The 15,145-nt window shown below is 38.0% G+C and overlaps 1 protein-coding gene across 2 annotated transcripts in view; it reads left to right on the top strand.

Moving 5' to 3' along the window:
* The first annotated feature begins 9,514 nt into the window (after positions 1–9,514).
* Positions 9,515–15,145, top strand: part of LOC139142554 (uncharacterized) — a 30,811-nt gene continuing 25,180 nt past the window's right edge. The window contains exon 1 of one of the 2 annotated variants that reach the window (XM_070712524.1): positions 9,515–9,675. The gene's annotated coding sequence lies outside the window, so the exon portion shown is untranslated. Of the gene's footprint in view, positions 9,676–10,160; positions 10,301–15,145 lie in introns of those variants that run through there. The other variant, XM_070712523.1, reaches the window with a different exon arrangement.

A 15,145-nucleotide genomic window follows, 5' to 3' on the forward strand; every position in this document is an offset into this window, starting at 1 on the left:
TAATCAATTGTGTAAATTCTAATTAAAGTGATATTTACAGTCTTATTTGCACGAAGGTCAAATATCAAACGCCAAGCCGTAATATTGTTGCTTAGCTGTGCCTCTGCTGTGCCTTCACTTTTCAGAAAATGTTGCCTTGTAACAGTAATTTTAAGTTTTAAATGTAAATTTGAAATACAGAACCTGTTGTTTCTAGAATTTTATTGTTATGTTAAATATTATTTTCACAGAGTGGTTATGAAAAATTCTCTTTTTAAAAGCGATGTTGTACTTACTCTTTATTTCTCATGTTATAAAGTATAATCACAGGGCCTAATAAGTGCCTATTTAAGTCAATATTAAAGCGTTTTTCTTTCTTTTTCAATGTTACAAATAATCCAGCTGAAGAGCACAACACTTGTGTAGCTGTCTTTTGTGTAGCGTGTGGCATGTATAGTGCGTCCTCGTAAATGTGACCTTTAGTTCCGTGACCTCTAGGCCCGGCTCTAGCCATGCCTACTTCCTGCCCTGCCCTCGCTACGCTTACTGTACTAATTTACCACAGCGACGTCTGTACGCATGGCCAGTAGCATTCTCGCGAGCCAGAGCAATAATTTCCGCTCCGCTGACCTACGCAAAAATCAATGACGGGTAGCGCTGAGCTGTTGCCGTAAAGAGGCGTGTGGTTTACGACGATGGGCCAGTGGGCATGGCCAGAGGAATTGGCTAGAGGTCACAGAACTAAAGGTCTATTTAAATATGATCACACACACCCATTGAGGGCGCACTATACATGCCAATACAAGCTACACAAAAGACAGCTACACAATGTTGTGCTCTTCAGCTGCAGCGGTTTATTTGTAACATTTAAAAAGAAAGAAAAACTCTGTAAGATTGACTTCAATAACCACTTGTGAGCCCCTGTGGTATAATTATAAAAGGTTCGACCAATTCTCCTTCGATAGGTTCAAATGTACGAAAGGTCTGTAAAGCAAAAATTCCTCAAAAAATCGTTACCACTGTGCCCATTGTAAACAACGTTCACTCAGAGCTCGGCTGTTAACAGACTTGGACATTTTTGGGACAGGTATGATGCCTAACGAAATCATGAAAACTTGTTCTATTATGGAATATTACAAACAACGTTGTATGGTTGTATGTCAGCATTCCTATCATTCACCGACATCTAATGATTAATACCCCATAAAGGAATAAAATGGGTTATTTCTAATTGTTTGTCAAATTAGCATAATGTATCTTATTGCTTTCTTTTTTCATCTTAACATACAATTTGTGCATGTCCTCAGGAAATAGCAGCATTTAGTTGGTCTGCCGAATGACAACATTTCCCTTTTCACAGTCGATAGTTATAGTCTTTTATCTTTAACATGCAAAGTGACCAAGGTGGCATATTTTTGACTTTCGTATATCTACACTGGCCCAAAGTCGCCTGGCTTTATATGACAGCTGAGTTACTGGCTGGCCAAGGCGTTCACCCCAGGATCTACGCAACAACCTATCACTAAGTGCGACAGTCCACTGAAGTTTAGTCCATTGATATCTTCTATTTTGATATTTAATGTGCCCACAGACTTGGAGTAATCTTATTCGTATTCTGAACTTATATATTTATAGTTATCCAGGCGTGCAAGAATTGAAAATACTCGAAAATTATAGATGTCTACATGACAACAAGTTGTTCTACGTGTAATGACTTTAACAAATATTATTAAAAGTATCATTTCTATTCACTGAAGTCAAACGTCACTGTTACCTTGTCTGTTGTGGCGATATTAAAGAACACAACTTCCTGATCACTACCAAGTTAAAGCTGGCCTCGTACGAAGTCAGGGATGTATAAATTATCTGTAAGTACGGTTAAAACTGTTGCATTAACAGGCCATCGTAAATAATGCAATTTTCATCGACTCACTCGGTATTACCATGACTGCACCTAGTGTTACAACGAACCGGTTAAAATCCGAAGAAAAGTCAAGATAAGCAAAAGCAAAATGTTGTATTGTCTCCACCTCAACGCTTCCAAACACCAGGCTCCATTTATAGTTTTGCAGTAGGTAATTCGCGGAATATTCTTCACTAAAAGAAAAACCCCTTGCACTTTCTTTGGTTTACTGGAGCAGAACACAGTTACGTCAAGTTAAGTTACAGAAACACAATGAACTTGGTATACATGCGATAACATTTTGCCAGCTTGCCAATGGGAAAGGGAACGAAAAGAAAGTAAAAATTGATCATAAAATTGGATGGACAATAGACAAATCAGCACTGTTTGCATCCGACGTGCTCGCAAAAGCTATTTTTGTAAAAATTTCTATCTCTCTGTTTCCGGCAATTAGCATTTATATCTACAGGTCCATCTTCAGTTCCATGCGAACACTATTTCATAGATGTCTTTTCTCCCTTAATATTCGTTCAATGTTGCTTTCACATACAAAGGTTCTTTTCCTTCTAAATGGTACATAACGAGCCGTGCTTTAATTCTATTTTTTATGAATCTTGTAATTCAGTGTTTGAAAACTTTCCTGATGAACAAGCAAATCATCTTAATAACATAATAATATATTACTTCTAACACGATTGGAACTAATTTGGGATAATTGATGGTGAAGTTATGTCTGTTTAATCTGCAAGCATAAGTTCATCTGCTTTTCTTTTTTTCTCAAGTAGGTTAAGGCATGGGCGTCAAACGTTATCATGAATATGCATTAGGGCGTATGAATATTTATAACACAACACTGTGCATACGTGAGATATTACAGGAAAGCTATTCATCACATCATCAATGAAGTTAGCAACTAGAACACCAGCGAGCAAACGAATTGACAAATCACTCACTAGTGTTCACAACAAAATGTAGCCTATAAGCACTGTGTGGAAACTTGGAACATACAGAAAAGGACGAAACATTTACGAATGTATTCACCAACAACCGATCATCGCATACAAAAGAAATCCAAACATCAGGGATACACTGATAAAGGCCAAAGTCCACGGCATGAAATCAGCCGCAAAACCTTGGAAAGGGATTTCACGGTTACTCGGGTTATGGCATCTTTCTCGAAACGGATTACACGATCTACAAATTTCACATTTATTCGGAGAAGTTCCTGCGTTGTAATAAATAACCTAAATCTCAGGAAACCATGCTACAACGTTATGCCTGACTGCTTAACATCACACACTCAATATTTGAACGAATTTCCTGAACAGAATATTACTTCTTTATCGATGGAAGTATGAGTGAAACTCACATTGTACACAAAGTGGACAGTATATTGAAATTATTGTAATTGTTACAATTATGATGATTTGTCCGTAAGATAGAACGTTTGACGTAACTTGCTTGTCTTTTATCTTGACAAAGGGAGCGATACGCAATACAAGGCAGTGACGTAAGCTAACTTCAAGACCCAAAGAGTTGTTTTACGTTTGGTTGTATGGGCGTACCTTCGTAACACTTGTAACCTCCACAAATGTAATAATCTCCACAAATGTAATATCAACCACAATTGTAATAAAATCAACCACAAATGTAATAAAACAGTCAACCATTAATGTAACAACCCGCAACCAAAATGTAATAACAAATTAACATAAATGTAATAAACTCAACCATAAATGTAATAAACTTGAACTTGCATATGTGATCATTTGTTTATCAATGCCCTGAGTAAATAATAACTTTAATAAGACTAGTGTACGTTATTGCATACTTTCCTGAAACTAGGTTTCCTCTTCCGAAACACAGAATAGAATACTTTGAGAACGCTATCAGAAAACGGCGAGGTACTGATCAAACCGTTAGATAATGGAAGTGGAACAGCAGTTCTAGACACTGATAATTACATAATAAGGAAGCGTCAAAATAACTCGTCAACCAGTGATACCACACAAAGTTTATGACAGATGACTTAGAACAAATATGCAGAGAAATATAAAACCTTATAACAGAAACTTACGACACAAAACATGTTGACGAGAACATATATTTCAATCTAGTAAAAAACAATACGAACACTACCTTGAACACAGTAGAACAAAATTAGACATCCTGGCATCCCCAGTGAAGGAAAAAACTTCAAGTGGGACAACATAGGAATACAGACAATCTATCGATTATTCCACACAATTTATCCACTGAAGACGAATTTGAGGAGATTGATTAAGAAAGTACGGCAATTTTCGAAAAAACGGCGTTAAAGGATCGTAGTGTTATACAGTCTTCCCCACTCTGGAGTAGAGACTGCACTGACACTCAGATTACAGCTGTGTCTCGCCATGGCCAGTCAGTTCTGTACACAAAACAGGGAAACGTAAAATACACTTTCAAAACACACTAAACGCAAACAATTAAGAAATGAATAATGTGTGGAGTTGCTTTCCATATTACATAGATCAATATTTAAGGGCTAATTCCTCAATTGCAACGACAAAATAGATTTATTACATTTATGGTTGACAAGTATTACATTTATGGGTGATTTTTTATTACATTTATGGTTACCATTTATTACATTTGTGGTTGTGTTTTTTATTACATTTATGGTTGATATTTGTTACATTTATGAGCGATATCACATTTATGGGTGCATTTTATTACAATTGTGGTTGATATTACATTTGTGGAGATTATTACATTTGTGGAGGTTACAGCAATTAACTAATGCATTATGCGATGTCCCTTGTTTGCAGGTTTATATTACTTGGCAGTATTCTATCGGATGCGTGGAGATACGACTAAAATGGAAATCCATCAGGATCTCCTCGTATTAGACAGCTACCAAAAAGACTTCGAACAATACCAGAATGAACGTGACATGGCAAAAGGTAGGAAGACATTGCGAAACGGTCTTTGTCTTTGACAATTAACCTACAAGAGTATGCATGTTGTGTTGTCGTTTAAAGTGATTACAGTAAACCGGAAGATGAATACATATTTGTGAAAAATATAGTCTTCATGCAGAACGAATTTCTCTCTTACATGATAAAAACTTTCTACAAAGTGTAAACTTACAGGCTGTCGCACAGTTTGACAGCAAGACGATTCTTTTACAAAATAGAACGGGTTATTTCGATAGATCACAAGATGGCATTGGTTTCAAAAATACTCTTAATTTGTCTAAAATTGTGATAACATATTATCAGATAGTTTTTGTTTATATCTGATGCCTCCGAACAATGATCTCTTGCACTGCTACACTCACGTCTGGAACTGACACATCTAACTTTCTCTATTTACATTTACAGTGTTGCGTCCTGAGAAACTATGGCTGCATAGTCCCGAATGACTAACAATCACGGAAAAATCACCAAAATTACATTTCATTCTGGTATCAGGAATGATGAAAACCAGGATATATTAGTAAATGATGAAAACCAGGATATATTAGTGAATAGCAAGATAGACGAGAATTAAAATCGTCGGTTCCTACCAAACCTAAATATTCAAAGTGTATATTTTGAAGCAAAACAAATCCGTAATAACAATCAAAGTCAATATATATATATATATATATATATATATATATATATATATATATATATATATATATATATATATATATATATATATATATAAGTATACAGTGCCCTCGAGGGATATTACAGTGCTCGGAGGCTACAATAGAGAGATATTGATGTCTTCGCGTTATGAGAATTGAATACTTGGCATTGATAAATAATGATGTTAAGGTGGGGTTACAAAGATATTGGTGGAAAATTTGGCAATAGCTGCCACTTCTGGCTGATCCGTCATTTGTAAATAAATGGGTTGGACCGTAATTCCTTTAGTAGAATGAGAGTATAGAGAAAAGCAAACGTTTATTCGTAGACACATGGTCTGACACGGACAGGCGAAAAGATCTCTGACATGAGCCTTCTGTCAGTGTGTGGAATACCCTGAGCTACATATCCAACACACAGGCGTCGGTGGGTCGGGTAGTCTGCTAAATCGATCTATTTTCTGCTCGATCTAACGATCTCGGGAGTTTTTAGATTGCAGTGGCGGGCAGATCGAGCACAGGATCGACAGATCGAGCAGAAAATCGATCGATTTAGCAAACTAACCACCCCACGGGCGCCTGCGATCCAACATGAGAGAAAAAAAACGGCGCACGGCCCGTGGGCTACAATTATTACAGCGAGGGACCTAGCTAGGTGTGATATCGCAGCGGTACTGTGGCTTACAGATCGCATTTGTAACAAACGTCATCCCCACGGTGGCACGCAGCATGCCTTTTGTTCCATGGTCGTCTCGGTAGACTATTGGCTTTTCATATTAGAATGAGCTTCAAAGGTGCTAAACTTTTTGGAGGCTTTGTTTGTGGTTGATAATTGCACGAGATTATGCGAAAAATACGACGAGATGGCATCGTACTGCCAGTCGCGTAGCAACCATTGTTACTTTGTGAGCTCTCAGGCAAGAAACACCGCTTCACGCCAATCAAAACATAACACGCCAGCAGTTTCATAAACATGTCCTACCCTTACGCACATGTAAAAGACGGTATGACTGACCGTAAACCATTGAGTAAAACCAGACAGTATCGATAAAAGACTTTCAAATTTGGTTCAAACACAGTCATTACATATGCATAAAAATATGAGAGGAATTTTTAAAACGGTAAAATTCACTTTCCTGAAGCCCAAAACACCCCCGGTTCGCCAGTACGTCAATTCCGCTCAGCACCACACGACAACAACAACAGAAACTTTGCTGAACATACTTTCGCTTAACAATTGGCGAAAATCCGAAAATTACCGAAGGATGCATGTCGGCACTCTTCGGAAAAGAGAGGCGAGAGCAACCTTAGGCGAGGCGAACATTGATGGGTTACGTAACCGCTTACGCCTTAAAATACCCGTTGCGAGTCTGTCCATGTTTGTCTGCGACAGTGGCGGTTACCCTTGACCCGAGTGCGATCGATAAGCCACAGCACCGCTGCGATATCACGGCTGCGGACCGTACTTGGGCAAAGGCAGCATAGGTTCTAGACTCTCTCACAGCCGCTAATCCGCTACGCCGATCTTTTTTTTGAAAAACAAATTTATTTCAACATGGTCGCAAATAAAAACAATCTACATAACTGTAAATGCGTTAAAATTACAAAGCAAAAAAAAGAGGTGTTTAATTACAAAGATCATCATATGAATGCATTCTTCTCCTTCAAGTCTTACACGGCTTGAAAACGTGGCGATAAAATCCTCAGTTTTGTTCATCATCTTATAAGTAAAATATAATGTATTCATCCATGAGGAGAGATAACAGTTTAATTGCATAACATAGGATTGAAGGGAAACTTTAATCCCATCAAGAGTAACTGAATTTCGAATATTCCAAACTGTGTATTTTACAAAGGAAGTAATACAATAAATAATGTCAGATGTTGCGTTATTATCATTTTCGATTCCTGCAATTGCTAATCTTTTGATATTGATATTTATTATCAAAGTTGTGTTTTCTGACAAAGAAAGAAATACATTTCTGCCAGATTTCTTTAACATATTTACACTCAAATAAGATGTGTTCCAGTGTTTCTTCTTGGCCACAAATATGGCATTTCCCATCACTTAAATTGAAAGTTTTGGCATAGCTTCCTGTGACTAGGCCTCGATGGAAAATCTTCCAATTTAATCATTTACTGAATTGCTGACATTCTGTTGACTGCATGCCATTTCTTATCAACTAATTTCCAATATAGTGACTTGGTTTCGACATCACTTTTTGTCAGACCATAATTCTCTAAGTCTAAAATATCATAGATTTTCTTCATTTTGGATGTTCGAAGTAGATGATTTGTTTCCAGAAATCTGGAACAGCATTGAGGAGTGTTTCATACTCTGTCTTAATTTCCTCTTGCACATGTCTATTTGTACCTCCTCTAATTTTTGCAATTATTTCCCATTGTTGAAGCCAGTCATTTCTGTCATCATTCCAGATGTCCTTAAGCCTTACAATTCCACTCTTTGACCATTTTTCATAAAAGAGGACACTTCCTTCATTTTTAATATTGTCATTATACCACAGAACTTCACTAGGAAGATTCTGTTTTGATGTTGGTAAATTCAACCTTGTAAGTCTAAGTGACTTCCAGGTATTTAACATATTCCGATACGCCACTGGGGTTCATTTGTTGTTGACTTTGAAATTGAGATGGAGATAGTGGTAATCACTATTCAGTTTATTGTCACAATTCGCTTTGAAATACTTTGCTCATTTAGGAGTCCCTTTATCTGGATTTTTCTCGAATAATTTCATAAGCCACTTTAATTGGAGTGCATTAATTTTTTCTTCAATGTAGACGACGTTTTGCCACAGTCATCATATCTTTGAATGAAAATGCCCCTTTTTGTAATTTCCTCTCCAAATAAAATTCCATAATTTACTTTTTGCTTCATTAATGATTTGCCTAGGTACGTGATAAAATGATGCCAGGTACCATAATTTTGATGCAGCCCGCATATTAGCTACTATTGCCCTGCCTTTAAAGGACAGATTTCTAGTATTCCAGATCTTAAGGCAGTTGGTAAATTTTTCGTCACTGTTTTCCAGTTTTCTCTAGATGTGCTACGGTTTCCAAACCAAACTCCTAAGATCTGTAAAACCTTGTTTGCAAAAATCGATCCCTTCCACTGAATCAGTGCGGTTTTTAAAACTCCCGCCCATAAACCTTTGGATTTCTTCTTGTTCAGTTTTGCACCTGTTGCTTTTTCATATTTGTTAAACATTTTCAACGACTGTGTAATGCTTTCAAATTTCTCAAGTAAAGAGTCGTATCATCTGCAAAACTCTTAATTTTTTCCTCTTGTTTGTCTGGTAGTATGAATCCTGATATGCTGTCATGTTTACGAATATTTTCGGCTAGCACTTCTGTTGCCATAATATACAGCAATGGTGATAGGGGGCACCCTTGTCTCACCCCCTAATGAAGTTGAATACTGCGAGAAAGAAAGTCATTGAACTTAATTTTGGATGTAGTATTGTTATAAAGAATTTATCCATTTGATGAAGTCATTGCCAAAGTTGAATTTGTCAAGGACTTGAAAAGGGAAATCTCTGTTAAGCCTGTCAAAAGCTTTTGTTTTATCGCTACGCCGATCTATCGTAAACCATATGGTGATGCGCCCTCAACGGTCTTTCTAGCAAGTGACGAAGCGGAACGCCGGCTCGCTGAGGCAAGCTCGGCTCACCTTCTGAGGGCGGTATTATGATCTGAGGTGAAGAATGAAGTGAAGCCGGCGAGGGTTGCGAGCGAGTCTACATAGGTTCTAGCTCGTTTCGGTAAAATGCGCAAACTCCCTGCACCCTGACATATATTTGACACAGCGCCAGCTTCTTTAGAGTTTACGACAATACTTATGCAAACTGATCATGTATTCGTGCTATGTTAACCAAACTCGGTTACGGTTGAGAAGAGGTGGAATTCGAGGCGAATTTAGAAGGTCATTTCAGGATAACAGGAAGTCTGAGGTAACTAGCACCTGAACCATACTTATGCTAATACCATACTTATGCAAATTGTCCTGTATGCGTGTCTGAACACGTACCATGGCTACCAAATTTCACTTTAAAGGTTGACAATGGTCGGCAGAGCAGACTCAATCAAGACATCCACTAAGCTTTCAGTCTAGCGACTTTAAATCGAACAGCGTCGAAAGGAGCTCACAACAGGAAAGGTCAGTGCAGGGTAAACGTAGAAGTCGTGATATTTTTTTTTCTTTTTTTTTTTTACTTCTTCCTTGTTAAAGAAGTGGGGCGCTGGGTAACTAGTCTGAGGCTAGTTACCTCAGAATTCCTGTTATCCTGAAATGACATTCTAAATTCGCCTCGAATTCCACCTTTGTCGCCACATTTCATTTCTGTTGAAGGAATTTTATACTTTAAAATTTACTCTTTTCAACCGCAACTGAGTTTGATTACATATATTTTGTGTTTTAAATGTATTAACTGCAGAGAAACGGCACTACACATATGACAATACTTATGCAAATTGATCATGTATTCGTGCTATGTTAACCAAACTCGGTTACGGTTGAGAAGAGGTGGAATTCGAGGCGAATTTAGAAGGTCATTTCAGGATAACAGGAAGTCTGAGGTAACTAGCACCTGAACCATACTTATGCTAATACCATACTTATGCAAATTGTCCTGTATGCGTGTCTGAACACGTACCATGGCTACCAAATTTCACTTTAAAGGTTGACAATGGTCGGCAGAGCAGACCCAATCAAGACATCCACTAAACGTTCAGTCTAGCGACTCTAAATCGAACAGCGTCGAAAGGAGCTCACAACAGGAAAGGTCAGTGCAGGGTAAACGTAATAATCGTGATATTTTTTTTCGCTTTTTTTTACTTCTTCCTTGTTAAAGAAGCGGGCGCTGGGTAACTAGTCTGAGGCTAGTTACCTCAGACTTCCTGTTATCCTGAAATGACATTCTAAATTCGCCTCAATTCCACCTTTGTCGCCACATTTCAATTTCTGTTGAAGGAATTTTATACTTTAAAATTTACTCTTTTCAACGGCAACTGAGTTTGATTAACATATATTTGGTGTTTTAAATGTATTAACTGCAGAGAAACGGCACTACACATATGTCAAACCGATGGTGGTAGTAGTAGTAGTAGTAGTAGTAGTAGTAGTAGTAGTAGTAGTAGTATAGTATTTACGTAAGCACAGCCTGTGTGAGGTCATTTACCGCACCACAGATATATCATCATAAACTTATGGCCTCTTTGCGGTTTCAGCTATACTAGCGCTTGACTTTTGCGGAAGTTCGTTGAGCTGAAGAAGCTCTGGCCAACCAGAACGCACAGAACCTGGGTCACAAGAAATATTCATAGCTCTAGATGTTTGCACCTCACCTCTGAACTATAGTTCCGGTACGGTTTTTAGTCCCGGTGGTGGCAGTCTCGGAGCAGCCGGGTACGCACGCTCGTTAGAAATTTCGCGGAAAAGGGGGTGATTTTCGTCGGACATCACGGAGACATCTAGGTCCGTGAAATCGAGAAAAAGGGGTACTTTTTCAGATCACCCTCCGAGAATAGGTCTGGTTCTTCTCCCAAGACGCTTTCTCACTCGAGAGAGTAAAACCCAGCAGCGGTCCCCCAAGCCATGATCCAGAACCGTCCCGGGAGAACCGTACATCACATCGTGAAGGTGATCATAAGTCAGCACACTTGCTTTGAAATTGGTAAATTATGGTATTCAAATGTCTTGGCAAACATTTAGGTAAAATCTCCCAGATATCGGAAAAAAGGGGGTGTTTTTCGCAGTGATTTTCTCCCAGATTTTCCAAAAAAGGGGATGTTTTTCAGAGAAAAATTCTTGGAAAAGGGGTACATTTCAAACTCTGCTAACGAGCGTGGGTACCCACCCATCCAGAGACTGCCACCACCGGGTTTTAGTACGCGAGCGCCCATTCGTCAATTAATAAGCGCGCGCGGCTTGGGCGCGGGACAGTCATTGACCAATGACCAATGAGCGTTTGTCAAACTAAAATATATTTTGCTCACGCCACAATACAGAACGCAAGTAATGGCTGCGTTCATCAATAACGATCAGGGGGCTGGAGGAATCATGATTGAAATCTTATTTTTTTTCAGATCCCCCCTCAATACCCTAAAAATTTTCAAATGCCCCCTCTATATGATCAAAATTTTCAAGGCTCCCAACTATCACAAGCCCACATATTTGTAAAGATGTGCAGCGCAGAAAAATAACCTATTGCGCGTTCCGCTCACAGGTGTTCAACACTACCTGCTATTAGCACTTTGTAAAGTCATATTCCTAAGACAAGTTCTTAAATTGATTCTCTTAAAGCATCAGTGAACTTTTTGGATTTATCAGTCTAAGCCAACTTGAGTTAATCCAACTCTGGCCAGGTCAATTGCTCCTGCTGAAGAGCACACAAAATGACAATCATGAGAGAGTAGGCAAATTGTGAATTCTGGCTAATTGCCATATTGTAAAAAACTGAGCGCAGTGACCTACCAAAAATTTGTTTCAAAAGTACAAGACATATATGAATTAGATGCTACTCAAAATTGACAATACTGGAAGGTTAAAATATTCCATCAAATAAATGTTTTAATCTCTGAAATTTTGGGTGTAATAATGGCAAATTTGGTTAAAAAATAAATAATTCCATTTAGTCACATATTTTTTCATTTAGTCTTTACTGTTCAAAGTTTTACTTTTGTATTATTTTATGACAAGAATGTGAAAATTTAGAAAATCAAGCATGGTGACCCCATCTTTTTCTTAATATTTGATTATTCTCAAATGCCAGAATTCAAAAATTACCTGATAACTGTTAAGCCTCCTGGTCTTCCTCATGTCGCTCTCTGGCCTGATCTTGTAGTAAAAGTATGTTTCACTGTCATGAGCGTCATTTGACCCAAACTCTTCTTTAACTACCATGTACATCAGAGTCAGAGCTATCTCTGTCACTGCTCAGGTATGCAGTAACAGTGCACTGCAGTAGCAGGGCAGTATCTGATAGTGGCACTGCCTAGGCAGTAGCTGTATTAACTTTGATAATTTTGACAATATTTTTGTTCAGTTATACAACTGATTCTTGTTCTACTCCCAAGAGCATGTTGAACTTGTCCAGTGTTCAGCTTGCTATCACAGCCTGTGTACGTGTACCATGCATTTGTATCACTGACAACTGACCATCAGTCTGGACTCTAATTAAATTGTCACCTAATACATATTTATATATACAGGCTTTGTCGACAAACTGAAGTGTGTTTGAGCATGCTGTAGGGAAGAAATCAAGGAACTGTAGTTAATATATAGTATAGAAATATTGCAAAAACCATCAACATTTGCAGCTTCTGCCCTGATACTGGGCTCGTTTGGTTTTTTACGACAAATCACACGTTTACTTTTTTTCGAGATAAAAGTCATGAAATGTGACAAAGATGGTTCTAGATTTTGTTAAATTATTGTTAACATTACAAAATTCGATGACATTAAAATGTAGTTAATTTTTCATTGAATTACCTACAAAAACTTAGAATTGGAAAATGTAAAACATAAAAGGGAACAAAATATTTTAGCACCCCTAAAGGTAGAGCAAAATTTTCAAGTCCCCCTTTACTACCCCAAAGATTTTCGAATCCCCTCTGAATTCCTCCAGCCCCCCCCCCCCCCCCCGTGTTTTTTGTGAACGCAGCCTAAGGTTAAGGCTTGGGCCGTCACGTTATCATGAATATGCATTACGGCATGAAATATAATAAAACAACACTGCACACACATTAGATAACAACAGAAAATCTCTAAAATCACATCACAAACAAAGTTCCTAACAGGAACATCATCGAGCTAACGAACTGACAAAGAACACACAAGTGTTCACATCAAAAGATAGCCCATAAGCACGGTGCGGAACTTGGAACACATAGACAAGGCTGATGATCGCATACAAACGAAATCCATACACCAGCCATAGTGAGGGCTAAGTCCACGGCATGAGAAACGAGGAACGAGGTGACAAGTGTTAATGAACAGAGTCGGACGCAAAACGATCCAAACATGAGTATTCTTGCTTCCCTGCAAAAGAATGCAGAGATCAACAACATAGATACAATATAAAATTAAGGAAGAGATGTGCTTAGGTCATTGAGTACATTTGGTACCTCCATGTTTATATAAGCCACTAAGGAACGAACTGGTAGGAAACGTGGGGTCAAAACGTCACGGTGGTCTGAGAAATACTTCCACGTCTCACCGCAAACCCATTTATTATTTTTCACACCAACAATCTTACCCAATACAACAGAAAACACATTAAAGCAAATACAAGACAGCAGGGATGATGTGTGCAAGCCACTTTCCAACTTACAGTTACAAATCGTTTTAGTAACAGGCGACGATGGTCATGACCTTTTGGATAGCTTGCGAGAGGCCCGATCGCGTCACAAAGCGACCAGATTTCTTTCGAAAATTCCAACTTGTAGATCGCATTTTTTTTCCCAGAAATTTTGCTATCCCCAAACTTAGGCTTAAAATATCTTTACAACCATACCTTTAACATGTATGATTTGGTAACGTTTCTTTAAAAAATTATCGAAATTCAAACAAGAATTGACTTTTCCTACGAATCGTACGTATTTGGCACAAATATGAGGCGATTAACTCGGAATTTTTTCTTTGAAAAGGATGTTGATCGATTGTACTGAACCTATTCTATTATCATATGCCGAAAAAATATAGTTTAAATGTGGTTTACAAGTTGGAATATGCCGAAAAATAATATACTCGATTTTGGCGGGAAAATGTCGATATAAAAATCACGTGACACCTTTTATGCAAATTTAAGTGACATAAACTGAAAGAGCTATCAAAACTACGTATGTGTACCAAATTTCATCAAAATATGACCGGTATTTTTGAGAAATGAAATTCAGCTCGAAATTCGGTCTGGACCCTGCCTTAACTCACTTGCGAATGTGAAAACAAATCGATTCCCCATTGGTGTTCTCACATCTAGCGTACTGGGGACATGCGAATTTTTGGTTTTGAAAACGTCTGTATTTTCAGTGAACACGAAACTTCCCAAAATCATTATTTGATAGAAATATAAATATCGCCTGAGTAATATATCAACGAAGATAATATTTGATTTAGTTAGGTGTTTGACATACAATACTACAGAGAAAATTTAAAGCGAAACTTAATCCTCAGATCACCCCTCTTCATTCTAGAATTATTAATATATAGGAATAATAACCCTCGACCGTCTTGCAGAGCGATATGACACGCCGATCAGATTATTTTTATCTCTTATTCAAAAACCTATCAGAAGTTTAAACTTCCGAAAACAAACTTCACCAACTTGTTGCGTTCTTGTAAAAAGTTCCAATCAAAATGCCGTTGTCAAGTTGTCGCATTGCCAACATTTGCTTATTTGAAGGATTGGGACGTAACGCCCAAACGTAAAAAGATTTGTTAGCCATGCGGATATCTTTAGGGAGCCGTCATTATTTACGGCCTGGGGGTCGGAGGAATTGCTTTAGAAACTCCAAAATTCGATAATAAACCCCCCCCTTCCCCGCCAACCATGACGTGTTTGAGTAACTCCCTCTCTGCTACAGAAATTTTGAGTGATATCCCCCCCTCAAAAAAATATAAATTGGGA

Source organism: Ptychodera flava, chromosome 10 (genome assembly GCF_041260155.1).
Source record: "Ptychodera flava strain L36383 chromosome 10, AS_Pfla_20210202, whole genome shotgun sequence".
NCBI lineage: Eukaryota > Metazoa > Hemichordata > Enteropneusta > Ptychoderidae > Ptychodera > Ptychodera flava.